The sequence below is a fragment of the Mchenga conophoros genome, linkage group LG23 (genome assembly GCF_057382185.1).
Source record: "Mchenga conophoros isolate Kocher_MC1m ecotype Shallow Benthic linkage group LG23, M_conophoros_male_GT1.1, whole genome shotgun sequence".
Lineage (NCBI taxonomy): Eukaryota > Metazoa > Chordata > Actinopteri > Cichliformes > Cichlidae > Mchenga > Mchenga conophoros.
The window spans coordinates 237918-259308 of NC_140547.1; the positions used below are offsets into that span (position 1 = coordinate 237918).

A 21391-nucleotide genomic window follows, 5' to 3' on the forward strand; every position below is an offset into this window, starting at 1 on the left:
GACTGGACCTCGTCTCTACAGGGAAATAACGCGTCCACGGGTCGTTTGTGCAGTCGTGCTGTGACAGTTTCGATAAGGGAGACGCCGCCGGGTTTGCTCCGCAGGCCCAACTAATCAATGTTAAAGCTTAGACATAAACGTGTTCCTTCATGCTGAATAAGCCAATCGGAGCAGAGTTGTAAATCTGGGGCCCGTGGATTCACCTCCACGCTGACACACCCGTGGTGTGTTTAACATGAGGAAGCAATGAGAGCTGAAGAAGGTTACCGCTTTAGGAACATGCAGGCCGAGCAAGCATCCGAGGAAAGTTTCTGATGCTCTGGATAAAAGAAGAGTGCAGCCAAAAAAGAAAAGACTGAAACAAATTCGGCGCCGTCAGCGTTTCACGTACGTCACCGTCACACACTCTGCAGACACTTCTATTAGATACTCCTTGGTAGTACCAGACCTTGGAGGTTGGTGCACTGTGGGCATAAATGAATGCCCGTTCCAACACATAACAACCATCAGCCCGAATCGTGGCTGCAAGGCAGGATGGATGCACGCTTCCTTCTCGTTATGCCAAATTCAGACCCTACCAGCCAACTGCAGGCGCACAAACAGACTCATCAGATCAGTGATATGAATCAAACAAGCTCATGTTCTTGGCTGACAGTGGTACCTGCTGTGGTCTTCTGCTGCTGTAGCCGACCTGCTCCAAGGCTGAACGGTGCTGTGAGTTCAGAGATGCTCTTCCAAAGTATCAGGTCATCTCTGATCTCTGACATCAACAAGGCATTTTCACACTACGGTTTAAATAAAAGTGAGCCAGGATCACCACATTAAGTGTGCAATAAAAGGACCGCTTCAGGTGTTCGGTCGTGCTTGTTTTTGCACGTTCAGTTCAGCTAAACTGCAGCCTGTCTGCACTTTCAATTAAGGATCTCATTTTCTTTTCAACAGCCCAGCATCAGCAGGGCTGAACCTACAGCTGTTTTCTAATAACTCTCGTCAGTTTCCCTTAAATCCTCTGACAATATCGGTTTCTACAGGTCGAGAGTCATGACTCACTCACGTCTGTAGCTCAGCAGCTGTGAGTCATGTATCTATACACTCCCCACGGTTGGTCGTTTGATCCAGAACAAATCTGAGGCGGCTCAACTGATTAGCTGTAAACGTTCTCCAGATTTAACAAAAACGTCCCCGAGCAAACGTATTCTGGTGTTAGTAGCTCCGTTACTGCACGTGTGACTGCCTGAAGGTCACCCGTTACTCAATGAAATCATCGACACTCCTAAAACGCAGAAACAGTTCACGGTTCAGCCGATAGTTTTGTGAAGCGAGGCCAGATTCTGACTTTGGCTTCATGAAGTGGTGCAGAGGTGGAGTGAACAGAGGAGGGGATGTAATCAATTCATCCAGACAATCAAGATCAAACAGCTGTTGCCCTGCATTGTGTTATAAACCCAGCATCTTCTTTTGATTTCCACCATAAAAGCACAAACTCGCTCACTGATCAGTTCAGCTTCAGCCAGCATGACAAAGAGAACCTTTGGTCGAAAAGGTCCATCTGGAAAATGGCTGTGACCTCCTCTGCTGGAGGTGGTGCAGGTGGTAGTCTCCACCTCTGTTTCCAGCTGTTGTAACGCTGCTGCAGAGAAGTGGCTGCGCACTACAGCAGCGGTGCCCAACCCCCGGGCCGCGGGCCAGTGCGTGAGTCGTTTGGTGCCGGGCCGCGAGAATTGAGCCTTCGGTGTTAAATTTACGGTTTTCAGGGTTTTTATCGTTAACTCTGTTTCTCTGGGTCTTTCCCGTGTTGTAGTTGTGCGTCTTATTTTGAAAGAAATATTTACCCGTTACCATAGCGACCAGAGAGCATTAAGGACGCTGCTAATAAACTTACACAGTGAATTCTCATTTATTATTATATTTACAAAATGCCAACGTTTTTGTCTCGGCCGTATCATTTTGTCTTGTTGCATTTATCCACAACACCTTAACGGCCGGTCCGTGACAACAGTGTGCGTCCGTGGCCGCTGCAGGACGTTATCACAGAAGATCCGCTGCAGCTGAGGAACCGCAGTCTTTAAAGCAGGACTCCTGTGGGTGTTTGTGATCATGCAAAACTGAAGAGTGAATCACAGTCTGCATTTATCACAGGATTATTAATCAATTGCATCACTTCTTTTACTGCAGCAAGCCTGAGACAGAATTTAGCTTTAAGGTGCTGTTATTGACAGACCGTGGGCGAGTTAGGGCCCGATCAGTACAGAGCTGATTGTGGAAGGAGACAAGATGCTCACACTTCAAGTGCTTTTAAATATAAAACAATCACGAACGATTAGGTTGCTTATGGCAGACATCTGCCTTAGGTTAGAAGAGGGGGGAAAGCCACAGCTGGCACCTTAAATCCTCAGTCTCCACAATCACACATTAAAATGTATAACCGGGCTCAGTGCAGTGGGACGTGTCTTTAGACAGGAAGAGGCTGGGTCTGCAGGGTCTGTCACTTACTGCCAGCACAGCTAGTGCTGTCACCATAGCAACGCATCTCATGCTACTCGATCAGGACAAAAACAGAGACCCCAACCCGGCACACGAGTCGCCGAACACTAAACGTGTACGCGTGAGCTCTCGTAAAAAGGACACAAACATGTGCAGACACACGTAGCCACAACGCAGCAAACAACATCATCTTAGAGGGCCACGTGATGCGGCGCACAACCTGCAGGTGAACACGTTAAGCATCGCTTAGACCCAGCTGGAGCAGGCGGGGTTAATAAGAGAAAGCAAATAAAGAGAGAGGCATCAAATGGATGCTGTTCACACCTTTAAGAGGCCTGAAAGAGGAGGCTTTCCCACAGCGCAGAGCAGGTGTGTGCATGCGTGGAAGAAAGGTCTGCAGGCTGTGTGCATCTGCAGTGTGAAGGAAAACGAACGAGCCCAGGGCGGCGAACCCGCTTACCCCTGAACGTGAAACGAAGGGAAGGAAGGAGGCTCGAGTTTAAAGGAGGAGTAGAGGGAGCAGAAGCTGTCGTGGAGGAAACGTGAAAAGCTGCATCACTTTTTAACATCTTCCATTGTTTCACGTGATATTTAAAAGGCTGCCGTATCCACATCACCCAGAAATGTCAAACTCATATGGCAACAGTTCGTCTGCGTCACTTTAACCCAGACACTGGAATTAATAAAGGCTTCAACTAGAAACGTGGCCCATACACACACTGCAGGACAACATTTAATGAGGTCAGATATTAACTGTAACAGCTGAACAGAAGAGTCTTTTCCCGCCTTCTCTTTTCAAACTCAGAAGCTTTGTTCATCTTTTATGTACAGTCTATGCAGCTGTCATTCAAATGGTAAATGGCCTGTATTTATATAGCGCTTTACTCGTCCTTAAGGACCCCAAAGCGCTTTACATATCCAGTCATCCACCCATTCACACACTGGTGATGGCAGCTACATTGTAGCCACAGCCACCCTGGGGCGCACTGACAGAGGCGAGGCTGCCGGACACCAGTAGGCAACGGGTGAAGTGTCTCGCCCAAGGACACAACGACCGAGACTGTCCAAGCCGGGGCTCGAACCGGCAACCGTCCGATTACAAGACGAACTCCCAACTCTTGAGCCACGATCGCCTCAGACCACAGATGTGATTCGTTGCCTGAAATCTGTAAAAGCATTAGCTGCTAATGTTGTTGGCATTTACAGTCAGATATGTCCACCACTGATTTCTCTCTGCAGCACTCGTCACCTTCGTTTATCATTTGGTCCCTGAGCTCAGTAACTGATCTGACAGCACGACTGTGTGCTTGCAGTTACATTAACTGCCAGCAGCCTCACTGGGCGCCAAACAGACACTTTTCAGTCACATGACAGGCCTCCGTGTTCTGTCCATATCGCTCCAATGGCCTAAAGCGGGGACGTGACAGTAAATCCAGACTCGCGTGTCACAAACTGCAAAGACGTTTGATAAACGTTTCGTCTCCTGCTGGGCTTCACGTCGTCTCTGATGCAGACGTTACCATTGCTTTATAAACTGGCCCAAACAGTATTGCAGATGTACAAATCTGTAACTGGGATCAATTAAGCTGCTACGCTTTTTTTGAAAGCCAAAGAATGAGAAATCAGTTGCACGGCCTTATTCGGTTTATTGTCTCATCTGCAAAACATCCCTTTGTTGATCCCTGCGTTACGGGACTGGCTCAGCTTGGAGTTTACAGTGTGAAGTCCCCAACGGTTAAAATAGGGCAGATCCAAACAGCAACAAGGACTATCAAATCAGATTGTTGCAGCATGGCGTAACGGCGCGCTGCGTGTTCATGTGTGTGTGGGTGTGACCCCATCCCTCCCCTCTCAGCTAGACCACATTTCTGTGCAGTGAGCAGGGGTTTACATAAACGGTCACACTCCTCTATCTAGGAATGGGAGTCAGGGAGGAGGGCATCGGCTAGGCTTTGTGTTTAAAAACAACAACCTATCACGGCGCTGGCAGCCTGCGATGGGCTGGAAACACGTCACCTGATCACGGCGACGGCCGTTAGATGTTACAGCGTGGTTTCCTCTTCGTAATGAAAGGTTTATGTCGGGATCAACGCGTTTTGACTGTTTGCTTATTTTGCAAGGTGACAGCAGCGCGGCAACATTTGCCTCCTAGCATGTTACGACTGGCTAAAATTAAGATTGGGGATGATTTTTCTGACATCTGGCACTTCTGAGCAAATTCCCAGGAAATCAGTGTGGTGAGCCATCGTCCCTGAAGTCACAGTGAGCGCAAAATCATTCAGAAAGTCCGCCTAAGACTCACTTACCAAATACTTTCATGCTTTGTTCTGTTTGGAGACAGCATCTCTAAAAGCAACCTGTGTGTGGACACTAATACAGTGTTGTTAAACACACCACAGCAGCCGTTATGTTATTTTCAGTGTTTAACATCCAATAAAATCTGCTGCTCTGCTTTGGGAGGCCTTTGGCTGAAGACTGAAACTCATCGACTGTATCGATATCAACACTGGTATCGGTATCGGATACCAGTAGTGCTGGTATTGGCACAGTATTGGAAAGTCACAATACCAGTAGTAAGCATCAAAACCAGTAAAAATGCACGATTTTCATTCACCGTGATTTAAAAAAAGAATTCCAAGTAATTACATTTAATAATAATGGATTGCATTTATTGCGCTTTCACCTGTATTAAAGTTTCAAATCAGTATCATGGTGGTTGGAGACCATTTCCACATCATTGTATAATAAGCACAGGTGCACATTTCGAGGTACGAGTGCACTTGTTGCCAAATCCAGTGATCTGATTGGTCAGATCTGTTTATTCAGATGTGCAACACCTGCATTACAGACGGGAGAGTCTTTTTACGCATGAAATATTCACACAGATTTTACAGGCCTCTCTCTGGGAGAGACACCTGTCAGAGGAAACTCCTTCCCACTGTTTATATCAGCAAGCTCCTCCTTTCAGTTACTACCCACCCACCCTCGTGACCACAGGTGACAGTGGGAACGTAGCTCGACAGGTAAAGCGACAGCCTTGCTTTTACGCTCAGCTCTCCCCTCACTCGTGAGCAACACCCTAAAATTCTCCTAAACTTCTCTAATCGAGGTAGCAACTCGTTCCCAACTCAGAGTGGACCCTCCACCTCTGACCACCTACTACCTGCAGGTGTCTGAGGCTATGGTTAGTAGCCTCAGACACCTGCAGGTATGCAGTGCCAATCAGGCTTTATGTTTATTGCATTTTAAAAGTAAATCTAACATGTTAGCACAGTAATGATGTGCTGCAGAAATGCATTTACTCAGTGGCTCATCAAGCTGTGAATTTGTGGGAGTCAGAAGAGTCGTCTCGTGTTTTCCATCCCCCACTTGTTCCGCTGTTGATAAAAACTGCCGGAACATGCACACAGTGGCAAGTTAGAAGTTGAAAGGGATACTTGGAAATAGGGCTGGGCCATATTATACCGTTCACGGTAATACCGGTATAATGTTAGGCAACGATAGGAAAATGAAATATCGCGATAGAATATGAGTAAAACGCGCATGCGCAGTGCCTTTGTTTTCATACGCACATGGCCGATTGTTGAGTGAAACAGATGAACCAGAATTGGTTTGTAAAAATGGTGCAACTTCAGTGATGTGGAACTGGTTTGGTGTTTGTCCGTCAGATACACAACAAAGCACATTTTTTTGCAGAACATGCAAGCGGCCGTTGTTATTGTCATATTTGTCGGACTAAGATGCTCTTAAATCTGGGAGTAATCTGGGTCCTAAACTCCGTATGCTTCAGGTCAAACAACACTGCAGCATCACTTAGAGTTAAAAACTGTCTAAATTCTTTCATCTTTAATAAAACGATCAGCATTGCTGCTTTACCAGGTGTAACTATGAAGTTTAACTTCCAGGCATCCATGAAAACAAAAGTTATTACATTTAACGGAGTTAGAAGTTAGCAGGAAGCTAGCGGAAGTTAGCTCGCTAGTTACCTAAGCATGATATAGCATGTTCTGACTGAGAGATTTCTGAAAAAATTCAAACGTACAGCTCTGCTATCACTTCCAACATAAATGAAGACAGGAAACTAAACAGCAGTGACGTTTGTAGGGTTACTGAAGTTGGGCTAGCTGGTATATAATGATGTGCTACGTGATCGCTAGCGACACAGCTATGTTAGCATAACATAAACAGTGAAGCTGGAGGACGAACACTAACACTTTTCCACTTATAAAAGTTAACGTGAAGGTTCCTGATGGTTAGAGACAAATACAATCACATGGCAGGATGCTGTAAACGGACCAAACGTCAGTCAGGAGAACAACTGAGATAATCCATCCACAATACGAGGTTAGTCATTAATAGACTGCAACAACATGGGAATAGAGCAGCTGCCAGAGAATTCAACATTAATGAATCAATGGTACAGAAGTGGAGGAAGCAAGAAGAATGAGTTTAATAAAGTTTGGATTTATCTGACTGCTTTGTTTCGCTTGTGCAGTACGTATTTTTCGGACCATAAGGTGCACGGGATTATAAGGCACTTATAATCCCGTGCACCTTATGGTCCGAAAAATACGTACTGCACACTGCAGTTTAATGTTGCAAAGCACCTCTTTTTAACTTCAGTGGATATTATACATGGTTATGCTCAGGATATGTCAGCCCATTTCTACTGGAAATGCCTTTTAGTTAAACTTTCAGCAAGGAATTTGCATTTGCACTGTTACATTTTTATAAAGCTTTAGTGTACATAAAAACCAGCTTCTTGTTTAAGTGAAAATAAATTGAAGGTTGTCTTTTTGCACTAGTAATGTTGTGGAGTTGTATTTTGTCTCGCATCAATTATATCGTCGGTTATATCGTTATCGCAAATTTTCAAATATATATCGTGATAAATATTTTTGGCCATATCGCCCTGCTCTACTTGGAAAGATAAGAGCAAAGGAGGAAGCACTTAGCAAAGGCACCCCAACAGTTAATTTCCTGTAGCAGTACATATCGCCTTCCTGGCCAACACTCAGGACCCAGTACACAGCCGGTGGAGGCTCAGTTCATGACCCCGATTGTCCACTGCCTCTGTGAACGAGGAACCGTGCGAAATGAACGGCAGCAACTTGCAATCAACGTCGGGCCGCGATATGAAATCCTTAAAGATTCAGTGTGTTGCCAATGAAACAGGCAGCACAGGCTGTTCCAGCAAACTATGGTAAAGTGCAGGTGAATGCTAATGCTAAATTAGCCTGTACATACAGCTTTCTGTGTTTACACTTCTGTCTGACCACCTCAGACGTGAAGACTTCCTCTTCTGTCTTATCCAGAAGTCCGAGGACGTCCACACACCTGCGGTGTTTAGTCCCTTAAAATCAAACTCTTCTTTCTTTTCACTCATAAAGATGTGAAAGCAGTAATCGCACCCGGGTGCCGACCAAACAACCATACTGAGACCCTGTGGAGGACGTGGTCTCAGCAGCGTCTGTTTACCAACGTGAACCGACCTCAATCCGAACCGACAAGCAGGTTTACGCTGCAGGTTTGAGGAGGAATAACATTTCATAAGGATGAAGGTACTTTTAAATCGCAAAGGTCTGTACAGGTTTGCAACCAGCCGTGAAATGAATGTAAATTATCCATGTTGCTCCCGCCTCAGACACGCAAACTGAACGTTCTCGTGTGGTGACGTAGTGATGCATTTGGGTTCACTTGGATTTTTCTGCGTCAGGAAAAAAGCCACAAGTTTCACTTATTAACTGATGCGGACCAGAGGAAACGACCTCCGAGCGTGAAAACACGCCAACGCAGGCTTTTGTCAAAACAAACTGCCCATTTAAAAATGAAAAGAAACACCCATAAACATGCGGATGAAGCCTAATACAGTGTTCTCATCAACGCACACACAAATAAATATAAATAGAAAACATACATTGCCAGGAAGTAGGCTGGCCAGTAGCTGAAAAATGAGATCCTGCAGACAGCAAAGGGTGGCTGGGGCACATACTCGAAGTGAAACACACACACACCTACATGGTGGGCCACTTCAAAGACATTCCACAACGTGCACAGCATTGTCGGAAAATGCCAACGTGCACTTCACTGAAGAGTGCCTGAGTGTCCAAAAGGGGCTACAGACAAACTCGCAGACAAATGGAGGCCGAGCCTCGATTTTTACAACAGCACGCGGTTCTCCATTAGCTGAGCTGTCAGAGCAACTCTTCAACTGCTCCTCCTGAATAAATGACACCGCTCTGGAGATTTGATTGAGACCGCAAGAGGGAAGAGCCAATCTGTGCGACCACGCTGGTTAAAGAAACACAGCCGTGCACGTATGTATATTCATACATGCTCACAAGCAGCACAGCCGTGCCTGACGGGGGCCAGAAGTGGGCAGTTGCACAACTTGTTTTTCACAAGTCAGACCAGGAGACAGCTCAGCGGCAACATCTGAACAACCTTTCCTGATTAACTGTGACAAATGGGCCAATCACAATCAAACAACAGCCTGTGAAAGCTGATTTGTTACATGTTTTCTGAGGTGCAGTCGGCTACGGCGTGGGTTATTTATCAGGACGGCTTCTTCTCGTTCTTGTGTCTGAGATGGAGGTATCAGGCAGCATGTGGATCCAGAATGAAATATTCAAAGTATTTTGGTTGTTGCCCCGACCCCACCCCCTTTTTTTGGCGTAAACATCTCAAAAGTGCCAAATATGGTCACTTCCCAGAGTCCTCACAGCCAATGACATGTACCCCATTCCCTGAGAGAGAGACGCGAGAGAGGGAAAAAAATAAAAAAGACCAGGAAGGAGGGGTACCAGCAGCCCGTCTCATAAGACCCCCTTTCAGGGGCCTCTGTTCTGTCTGCATACATGACCTGTGTAAAGTAGCCACATCGTTTCCTTTGAACCTGGCCGGCGGGAGCCATTTTAAGCAACACAACCTGAAGCTTGGAGAGTCCCACCATTGCTGACAAAAAGAAAAACAACAGGTTCCACTTTATGAATGGGTGCCCACACATTTACGTGGTCGACCTGCTCACTTGGACCAAGTTCACACACCCAAAAAAACAAAACACTGAGGCTTGGGCAACACGTCGTCCAAAAATCACTGAACACAAATCTCACAAGGATTAATGTGGGCCAAAGGTTAAACGCTGACAAACACCCAAAATGTTCAATAATTGATTTCACGGGCGCTCCAGACTTTGTTTGTCTCATTCATTCATTTAATTTGAGATATAAGACACAAGTGACCTATTATACAGAGAAATGCATCATCTAATGCGGCCTCACAGCTGGCCCTGCAATTCTCATTTCACTGAGATCACCCTTAAAAATAAGAAATAACACAAATAAGAAATACCAGAGTGGGCAACAGTGCTCATTAACTTCATTCGGCCCATAAAATGTGGGCTCAAGTATGGTGCACGGTGTCCCTGTGTTAAAGCACCAGCTGAAAACAAAACAGCGCACAGCTGGATCGTGTTTAATCTGTGGCAATGCACATCTGTATAGCTGTAATCACCATCCGCGCTAATTCATTGATAAAAAGAAATAAAACCGAGGCGCAGACTCTGGGGAGGAAGATCTGGAGCGGAAGGCAGATGGAGGCTGTCCCGCCACCTATGCGGACACTTCTCAGCGGCTAATTTGTTTACATCCAGGCTGCGTGTGCGCGTGAGAGGCCTAGCAAGCCTCGCAGGGCCAATCCTGCCGCCCCCAGTTTAGGCTCGCTGCCGCGGACCACCCTCGTCCAGTTACAGCCACTAATCTGACCCTCGGGTGGCGCATTTAGCGCGGGCCGCTAAAATATGTACCTTTAAGAGCCGGCGCGAGAGGGGCGGGGTTTATTAGCCGATAATTAATATTTGTGCGCCAAGTTATCAGCCACACGCACAAAACTGAAATTACGAGCCCCTTAATTAGACCTGGAGGAGAATCTGAGCATGCGCCAAAATGAAAGCAACAGTCCCGTGACTCACATTATCACGCTGATTGATAAAAAGAAGAAAATGCCCCCCCAGCAGTGACTGCAAGGTTCAAGAAAAACACACTATTGTTCATGTTATAATGCAAACATCTGCGCTTAGGACAGGGTCATTTCCCGCGAACACACACTTCACACTCACGTGAAGTTATGAGTTATAAGAAGTCATTAAAAAAATGAAATAATACTCACTTTCTCCTTTTATTAGTCCACACTGGCATATAATGCAGGTGCACATGATAAACAACACCATCTGTGCTCGCAGTTTAAGCGTCAGCCGCCTCATTTTGGCTGGAGGATAAGTTATGCTCGCTTCTTGAAGTCGTTCAAAAAAAATTCCAATCTTCAGGGAGAAATGTTTAAAGTGAACTAAGAAATTGCTAAAAACTTAAAAAGGTCCAATAAAGCCAGCCGATTTGAGGTTTCCTCCCCCTGTAAGGGGGTTATAAATTGATAACTGTCTTCTGTGCCAAATGTGTTATGTACGTGAGACACTAAATAACGTGATCCTGGGTTCTGGCGACACATGTGCGAGTAAAAAATTTCATTTTCCAGAAGTGAAGTCGACAGTCCACGTTCATCTGTTTGATTTTGGTGCCCCGCTAAATCAAGGGGGGAAATGTTATTATTATTATTATTATTATTATTATTATTATTATTAATAATAATAATAATAATCCCACACACAGACAGAGCTAGTTTGGAGATCCCCTAAGAAGGTCCGCTGGCCCCGGGCTCATTTCCCTGTAATGTGCCGCTCCAGTGAGGGAGGACCCCGGGAGGTATTTCAAAAACAAAACGCTGTTTTCCTCACGCAGACACGCGCTGGAGTTGTGAATAGCACCCCCAAAAAAACACAGGCAGCCTTTGAGCTCTCGTTTTCTTTCAGAAGTCTTTATATCACCTCCTGGTGTCTTCACACAAGCTCGTCTCCCTTTTCTTTGAGCAGGGAGCACATCCCAGGAAACTCCGGCAGGAAAAACGTGCAGCTTTCCTCGCTTCGACCTCCCTCTGAACTCCTTCAACCCCGCTGACCACCGCAAGCCCGTAAAAACGACAAAACGGCGGAGAGGGGAAAACTAACCTGGAAAGGTTTGAAAAAACGCCACTTTGCTCTCACATTCCCCGCGAGGAGTAAAAGAAGCCAGAAAATAACAACAACAATGCCCGCATTCACCGTGCACGCTGCCGCCGTGAGGTGAGGGAAGTCGCCACACCACGCCGCCCGTTCCTTCCCTCAGATTAACGTTAGCTGGAGGGGACTAAACGGCTAACGTTAGCTAGCTAATCCAAAACAAACGAGGTTTCGGTGTCGGCGACGAGAGTTCAAAATCAGAATAAAATCAAAAACACGCTTAAAGTGAACAGTCCGAGTCCGCCAGCCCAGAAGAAAAGGACAGGAGAAAAAAACGATGAGGTAACGATACGTAAAAAAGACTTAAAAAGACGGGTCAAGTGTAAAAACTTGGATTCCCGTTTAGCGATCGCTCTCCCTCAGGTTCCCCCTCTTTCCGTCTCTCTCTCTGCGAGCCTCCCCACCAGTAAACAAGTCCTGCCAGTCACCTCAGCTGGGCCACGCAGGGTCTGCGGGAAAACCCGGGACGGAGCGCTTTGTGACACTGCGCTGCTCACTGCGCTCGCCGTCCTCGCATAGCAACACGTTTTATTACAAAAGCAGACACAACACAGGGAAATAATTAAAAAATATATAATTAATGTGGAATAAAATCAGATGAAGCAGAGCGAAGAGTCTGTGGACAAAATAATAGGAACACACTAGCCCAGACCAGTTTTACAGCTGCAGCAAATTATTTTCAAATTCTCTGCCTTTTATTTTATTAATAAACTGTTAATTAGCCCATCGGGAAAAAAAAACAAAAACAAAAGAAAAGCAAATAAACGCATTACTTTCTGTAACATAAATGAATAGAGCTGATATTTAGATTAAATTTAGGGGTTTTTTTATAAAATGAGAGAGCCACCCAAAAAAACCCAGTCAGTATCTTACCCACTATTCACTATATTTTACCAACATGCCCTTTAGACAGACAGATAGGAAAAGATCACTTTATCTTTTTATTGAAGTAATATTTTGTACTTTAAATTACCAAAATAGCTTTCCTATACTGCAGGTAATCCCTTATACAAACATACTCTACACTCACCGGCCCCTTCGGTAATTACACCTGTTTAGCTGCTCAATAACGCAAATATCTAATCGGGGCTAGCAACTCCTGATGACCTGCTGAAGTTCAACGTGAGCAACAGAATGGGGGAAAAGGTGATTGTTGGTGCCAGACGGGCGAGTCTGAATATTTAAGAAACTGCTGATTTGGGATTTTCCTGCACGATCATCTCTAGGGTTTACAGAGAATATGCTTAAAAATGCCTTGTTGTTTGGCCCGACTGCTTGGAGCTGATAACAAGGCAACAGTAAATCACATAAGCACTTGCTACAACATGCAGAAGAGCATCTCTGAATGCACAATATGAAGCAGATGGACTACAGCAGCAGAAGACCACACCGGGTCATTCTTGTCAGCTGAGAACAGGAAACTTCAGTCCACACAGGCTCACTCAAACTGGACAACAGAAGATTTGTAAAATGTTTCCTGGTCTGATGAGTCTTCACATCTGCTGCGACATTTGAATGGCAGTGTGGGAATTTGGTGTGAGCAACATTAAATCTTGGATTCGTCCTGCCTTCAATCATTAGTTCAGGCGGGCTGTGTTCATGTAATGGTGTGGGAGATCATTTTTTGGCACACTTTGGATCTCTGAGCATAATTTAAACACCACATCCTACCAGTGTATAGTTGGTGACCAGGTCCATCTCTTTCTGACCTCAGTATACCATCATCTGGTTGTGCTTCTATCAGGATAAGATGCCATGTCAGTTCATCAAGTTCAAATAATCTCAAACTGTTTTCTTGAACGTGACTGTACTCAAAAGACTTCCACAGTCACCAGACATCAATCCAGTAGAGCAGGATGTGGTGGAAATTCCCACTGTGGATGTACAGCTGACAGACCTCAGCAGGACCGACCAAAATCTCTGAGGAACATTTCCAGCAACTTGTTGAAGGCAATCCTGAAGACAAAGGGTGGTCTGGAGAACGTGTACCTAAAGAAGTGGCCACCAATAATACACTGTACATGATGAGCCAATCAGGCGCTTGTTATTACACCTATACCATTCTGATAGAGATGATCAGGAACCCCTCCACCTCACTCATGAAAGCCACTGCTCAAGCAAACACTCACATTTATATTTGATTACCTGAGCTGGCCCAGCGCTTATTAAAGACATCACACAACAGGATCGTAGTGCCTGATGGGAACATTGGTCCCATTGTCATACACCAGTGACACTGTGGGCTAAACAAAGTCTGGCACCGAGGAGTGTAAACATTACACGCTGCCCAGGTTTTGGCAGCCAGAACATACCTGCAGTAAGAAAGCTAACATTGTTCCCTCAGGTTTGCATAGCAAATATCCTTATAATGAAACCAGCACTATTGACGAGGCTTGTCCTCACACAATACCTGGAAGTTTTTTTGTTTTTCCTTTTCCTCCTACGGGAAAGCCGACTTCTGCCACAGTTTTTATCCACCTGAAACCAGGGCTGATATTTGTATAGAGCAGAACAACGGCTTCTTATTTATCACACAGAGGTGCAGTGTGTGTGCTTGGATGGGTACAAACTGCTCTGCTCCACTAAAGGCTTGTGGCGCGGGCTCGTTGTTAATCTTAGGAATGTTGTTACCCGGTGAACAGAGTAAATGAGGTCTTAGTGAGATTAAATGTCACAGGTCTGAAGGACTAAGTTTGTGGAATCTACTCCAAACAGATCTCTTTGTGGTGGTCACGCTGTCTGACGCCAGCTGGAGGCACGCACATGCCTCCTCTCCTCACGCTTGTCCCGCTCGCTCTCAGGTGCTGTGCGTAGCGCCAGTTTATTTTCTTTTTCAGTGGGAGCAGAATAGGTTGAGTGAATGGCTTTTTATCCCACTAACCTACCTAGAGTGCTGTTAGATGAGTCTACACATGCAGCTCCTGCTCTGTACTATGAATTCATTTGAGTAGCACCAAAAATAACCGCCAACTGCAAATGTCAAACAAGGACAAAGGGACACAACGTTGTGAACAAATAGGATTAAATCTGACCCGAGAGGCCAAGTGAACGGAGCTTTGTGCTACATCGGATGAACGTAACACACTTCTGAGGTCGTAAGGCTTTTTTCCGAGCTTTTGAAATTCCTCCTTATTTTCTCACCTCTCGCTCACAGTCAGAGCTCTCCACTGAGATATTGTGAAGCAGTAGCGCCTGCCGTGGATGGAGTGACATTTCTCTTTTATCACAATGTCAGGGAAAAATTGAGTTTCCACCTGTCATTCAGACTAGATGACATACAGTCATGGCTGAACCTCGACTCCCACTGCATCAGAAACACTATTCCTCAAGCCTCCTTCTTTATTGTATTTCTTCCTCTGGAAAACCGGCTCCCATATCCACATAGAAAACTGTCAGTGTTGCCACAACAAAAGATAAGAATTTCCTTTCTTTCTTTTTTCTAAATCAAGGTCTGTTTTGTTCACTCAGGTTCTAAAACAGTATCTGAAGTATAAACAAGTCAAGTGTTATTTTCAGCCAGACAGTCTTCTTTGTAAAACCCAAAACAGAAATGTCCTCAAGCAGAGGCGACTGTGCCGAAGTTCAGCACGAAGGCCAGAGCTCCGGTTTACCAACGACTCCTGCAAAGCTTCTCTATGGGTACACTGTAAAAAGAATAACCCTATTCAAATAAAAAAAAATGATGTCCAATTGTCACATCCAAAATATTTGGCTTCAGAGAATCCAAATTGAGTCACTTGATTTGACCTGATACTTTTATGTTGATATAAACAATATTACTAGACTTGACTGAAACTTTAAATTTTGCATTGATCCAAATTGATTTTTTTACATAGAACCATATTTTAATTATTGAACCAAGCTAATATATTGAAATTTAACCAACCTAATGTATTCACATCGAACCAAATTAACATGAACTAATATGTTTGTGTTGAAGCCAGGTAATTGATTTACATATATTCAAACTATATTTTTTACATTTCATTTTATTTCAGTTCAAAAATGCTCTGCATTTCCTATAAAAAACAAGACAGTTGGCCAACCAATTATTTCAAAATTATTTATTGTTCCAAACCATTTTAACTATAATCAATAGAGAGGATTAGTAATATACAGATTTAGTGCTACGGCAGAAATGATTAGAGAAATGTTTGTTTTATAAAACCTGCAATCTTTTGAAAACCAGTATAAAACCTGCAACCTGTCTAAAACTGGCATAAAACCATTATAAAAACTCTTTTTAAACCAATTTGCAAGTACTCAAAAATGTTTATATGTGCACTGTGCCTGTACAATGTAAAAAAAAATCTACACATGTATCAATGAAATCAACTTAAATCTCCCTTTCAAATGGGTGTTCTTATAATTTTTGAATGTAGAATACCACTGCAGGCCAACCAAGAAAATAACCAAGCACACATGCACATGCATGTGCACATACACATGCACACATGCATGCAAACACACCACTGTGCAGTGTTAAGTTCACAATTAAGTTTGCGAATCTTAGAGGTCATCTTGTTAAAGTCAAGCTCCATCATAATCTTTTGAAGAGCCTCAAAGGTGAACCTGAATCCTCGTGGATATTCCATATTAAGAGCATAACAGAGTCCAAAGACCATTGCCACTCCAGCTGCCACAGAAGGCAACTCATTCAGGACTTCCACACCATCAATGATTATCCCGATGTCTCGACGCTGATGTAGGAGGCTTGAGTTGTCCCTGAAGATGAAGAGTGCCATGGTGGTTACTCTGCAGCTCTTCCTCAGCTTCATCTTTCTGGGATATCTTGAGGTAAAATATGGAACAAAATGTACAAGTGAAGAACTGAAGTCTGGCACACCTGATAAATCTTTGACCATAATAAACTACTATTTTGATAGTTGTTTGGTCACAGACTATTAGAACAATTATTTGACTAATCAGATTGTGAATTGCATAATCATTAAATTAAATCAATGGTGGAAAATTTTCATAAATGTTCCACAAAGCCCAAGAAAAAAAAGAAAACAATACAGAACCCTAAGATATTAACTTGATGAGTTGATTAATCGTTGCTGTCCTACATTAATCACTGCATTTAATAGCAGAGTTGTCAAATTTACATCAAGAGACTGCATCTCATGTAGAGACAGAACAGATATGGACATACCATGTATTCTTTTATCAAGTCCTCAACACATCAGCAAGGTGAATGAGAGGATAATGATGGAGGGTCTAGATTATTATGAAATGTTTAAAAAGGATGTGCAGTGTAAATGCAAAATGATACCTGTTCAGATTAAATGAAAATGTATGCTTCAGCCATGGAATGGATGGAGCGATCTGTGGTTCTGAAAGCATACAGAAAAAAAAAGAATAATGTTACTTCTCTATAAAACACATTACATAGAAAAACCAAGAAATACGTAACATGACATACACATCCTTATAAAAAGCTAGTACTATAATTTGATTTAGGTTTACCAAACAGTCTACAGACCAGCCATTAGCAACTAAATTGGCATAGGGTCAATTTAATGCTGTTAAAATTAAAATTTCTTCAGAAAATGCACATTTTTCCGAGCCGCGCCTGAAAGTCAATTGAAGGAATTAGTCTTATGTCATTGATCTTATATGCTGGCGTGTTATTTCTGTCTCTAAATCATGCACATTAATAATTATCTTTTGCGCTCGGTGTACACACACATAACACACAGATATTTATATGAAGAGAGACAAACGTGCGCGCACAAACACAAGCTTGTGTCTAGAAACCGCGAGCTCACCAGAAAAATTCAAACGAAGCGGAGCACGGAGTTATACTATGAATGTTATGAACTATGAACTTATGCTAGCTAGCTGTATCCACCACCGATGCATCGTGGTAACGCTAGCTAGTTAGTATACTGGTAAAAAACGGCTTTTTGCCTAACTTGCATTCCTGACTGTGATGGTCGGTTTCTGGTAACCAGTTCTAACATTGCGCAGGATAGCTAGCTAGCTTGTAGCTAGCAGCTACAATCATGCAAAAATTAGGGGTGGCTGTCGACCCAGCTTAAATGGGGTTATTTTCTGCGATTTTGGCAATACAAATTATAAAAGCTTTTGTAACACACTTGGCTTTACTTACGTTTATTTTCAGATGAAATTAATCAAAGATGTGACATGATGTTTCCAGCAGCCATGCAGAATAAAAATGGGTCCCGGTCTATTTCTGGTGGGCGTGTTCAAGTGCAAATCACTTTGACTCAAATTAAAGATATTATCTGTTCAACATGAAAAGAAATATATGTTTTGAGAGAAATCAAAAACTTTGCGTTGTGTCCTTTGTACAGATATTTAGTTTCATCCAAATCAAAAGTGGTATTTTAAAATGCAAAAAGAAAGGGTTTCACAATCAAATCAATGATTTTATTCTGTTTTGAATGGCACTTATTAGATTGAATGAATGACTGCATGTTAGACTTTTTTCAGTGTAGAAATCTGTGCCATCAGAAACTGAATTTGAATAAGTTAAATTTGAATTTGAATTGCTCAGATTGAATCTGAATTGTAACTTGAATAAATGCTTTTGAAAACTGAATTTGAATTAGTCTAATTTGAAATTGAATTTATGGTTTGAAAATGAATTGATTTGCTTTGAAACTGCATTTTATCCTTTAAAAATTCAGCTCTCGAATAATTTCAGTTTCACTTCTCACCATTCAGTTTCAGTTCTACAATTCAATTTCAGTTCCAAAATTCAGTTTTTTGGAACTTACATCCGGTTCCGGTTCAAGCGCAGATTAATAGAACTACGTTTTACTAGCGGACCGAAAGTGTTACTGACGGGAATCTACAGCGTCTTGAGCTGAATTAAGACTTCAGAAGTCATTCGTCATGTCAAATGACCAGCAGATAAACTCTCAGGTTGGTAATAAATGTATTACATGTATAAGAACAAGCGTCATGTTAACAAATGATAGCCGTAAGGTAACTTTTATGCTTATTGTAGCTGTTAGCTAAAAACGCTAATTTAGCGTAGTTTGCCCTGAATTCAGCTTTGACAACAAATATGATCGACTGTTTCTAGTAGAATTCCAAAGTTGTCATCTTGGACCCTCTCAGAGTACCCCCTCTGTATGCTTGCAGAGACCCCTACAGTAGGGAAACATGCAAAACGGTGTCCAAACCTTTGTGTTTTAGCTTTATTTATGTCTTACACAGCATCCCAACTCTTTAGCTGACTTAATAACTTTAGCTAAAGTGAATAGTTAGTCTAATTCATTAGTGCAGCATTACTGGGTCACCTCTGTTTGAAGTGATATAATATGATATACAACTATCACTGAAACAGCAAACTTTGTAAATAAGCAAACAACACTTCTCATTCTCTAAACGTTTGGCCACAGCTGTAGATTACACTACCAGTGCTTGTTCACTCTTGACAATAATTACATTTCTAAATTGACTTTGTGCATTTACAGGTAAACAATACCTAATATTTTATCTAAATGACTGCTTTGTCTTTGAAAAGGGTGAAGAGCCTGAGGCCGGTGACAGTCCAGTTCTACTCTAAGTACATCCTTACAGTGGCTCACAGGACAAGGCCACATTCCTGTCCTGCCAGAAGAGAAGAGAAACTTCAGAGTCTTCATGCAGTTCAACCACACCTGTCATATTCCATATGACAGGGGTCTCAAACTCCAGTCCTCAAGGGCCAGTGTCATGCAACTTTTCCATGCCCTCGAGGACTGGAGTTTGAGACCCCTGCTGTATGGTGTTTATGCTGTCTTCTACCCCACAGTTACAGCATGTCTGACTGCCTGTATTTTTTAGTATTTAATTATTTATTGTCATTGTCAAGAACAATGAAATTGCGTTTGGGGCTTCCATATTTGTTCAGCATATGCAAAAATATATGATGAGTTTAAGCATGTGATGACTAAGGCCTTCCATTATGGTGTTTGTCATCACATGTCACAGACATCTGGATGATCATTTGGAATAAACAAAACTAAAAACTTGTTACTTCATCTTTTATCTTTATTATTATTATTGTTCTTATTTTACACTTTTCATTGTTAGACATTAGGTTTATTTGTAGTAGTCCTTTCCAACGTCTTTCCCTCTTCCATGTTACTGTGTCAGCATCTATTTGGGGTTGGAAGTGGAACAGAAAGTAAAGAAATCCAAAGTGCCATTAAAACCAGGAGAGGTTCTTATATTTCAGAAGAAGGGATTAATTCAAAAGAAATGACCTCAATGCCATATTTTATTTAGGAACCCTAGAGAACACTTTGCAAAATAACACATTCTTATAATTTCACCCTCAGATGAGCCAAGCTACGACTGTCAGGGAAGGTGATGTAGGTACAGAGCATATGAGAGTGGTTAAGTTAATGTCTCTTGTCTAGATGAAGGCACAAGAAGGATCAATGGCAAGGCGTAGAGATTCAGTATCTTCAGTCTTCAGTGGACACTCCATTTCTGGCACAAAACTCCTGTAAAAGATGGTCGATTTAGGAGGTGACCCGACAACTTCAGCCTGTCAAACATAGTAATGGAGCAGTATGTTTAAAAAAAAAAAAAAACTAATTAAGCATGCACTCAGTACCCTAAGAATTATTATGGTAGTTAAACACAGTGATATTTGTATATCACTTCAAACAGAGATGATCCAGTAATGCTGCACTAATGAATTAGACTAACTATTCACTTTAGCTAAAGTTATTAAGTTAGCTAAAGAGTTGGGATGCTGTGTAAGACATAAATAAAGCTAAAACACAAAGGTTTGGACACCGTTTTGCATGTTTCCCTACTGTAGGGGTCTCTGCAAGCATACAGAGGGGGTACTCTGAGAGGGTCCAAGATGACAACTTTGGAATTCTACTAGAAACAGTCGATCATATTTGTTTGTCAAAGCTGAATTCAGGGCAAACTACGCTAAATTAGCGTTTTTAGCTAGCAGCTGCAATAAGCATAAAAGTTACCGTACGGCTATCATTTGTTAACATGACGCTTGTTCTTATACATGTAGTACATTTATCACCAACCTGAGAGTTTATCTGCTGGTCATTCGACATGACGAATGACTTCTGAAGTCTTAATTCAGCTCAAGACGCTGTAGATTCCCGTCAGTAACACTTTCGGTCCGCTAGTAAAACGTAGTTCTATTAATCTGCGCTTGAACCGGAACCGGATGTAAGTTCCAAAAAACTGAATTTTGGAACTGAAATTGAATTGTAGAACTGAAACTGAATGTATTCGAGAGCTGAATTTTAAAGGATAAAATGCAGTTTCAAAGCAAATCAATTCATTTTCAAACCATAAATTCAATTTCAAATTAGACTAATTCAAATTCAGTTTTCAAAAGCATTTATTCAAGTTACAATTCAGATTCAATCTGAGCAATTCAAATTCAAATTTAACTTATTCAAATTCAGTTTCTGATGGCACAGATTTCTGCCCATACTTCTCATTCGATAAGCCAGTTGGAAAGTTGCTGCTGACTAATTTGTACCCAGCAGTGGACATTCTGGTTTTGTGCAACAATACCTTGCTCACCGTATGTTTACAAAAAAGATGACTCTGTGTAAAATAAGTACAAAGAAGGACAAAAACAAGCAAATGCAAGAACTCACTGTGGAAACTGCAACATTTCAAGCTCGCCTCCTCTCTGTCAGACGGCAGCACACGTAGCATCTGTGTCCGAATCACGCCGTCTATCAGCACGATGTCCAACGGGAAACTGTGGATCCACGTGTATCGAATAAAGAATTTAAAGAAAAGAAAAACAGCACAGAGGCCGTTCTGTGCACAGACACACAAACG

At 42.7% G+C, this 21391-nt stretch overlaps 1 long non-coding RNA gene across 1 annotated transcript; it reads right to left on the reverse strand.

Annotated features, from left to right (window-relative positions):
* Window positions 1-16071: 16071 nt before the first annotated feature.
* LOC146546251 (uncharacterized) lies at window positions 16072-18003 on the reverse strand. Its single transcript, XR_014890737.1, has 3 exons — window positions 17709-18003; window positions 16869-16929; window positions 16072-16384 (listed from the first exon to the last, which is right to left on the reverse strand). It is a non-coding gene; the product is annotated as an uncharacterized LOC146546251 (long non-coding RNA).
* Between the last annotated feature and the right edge of the window lie 3388 nt (window positions 18004-21391).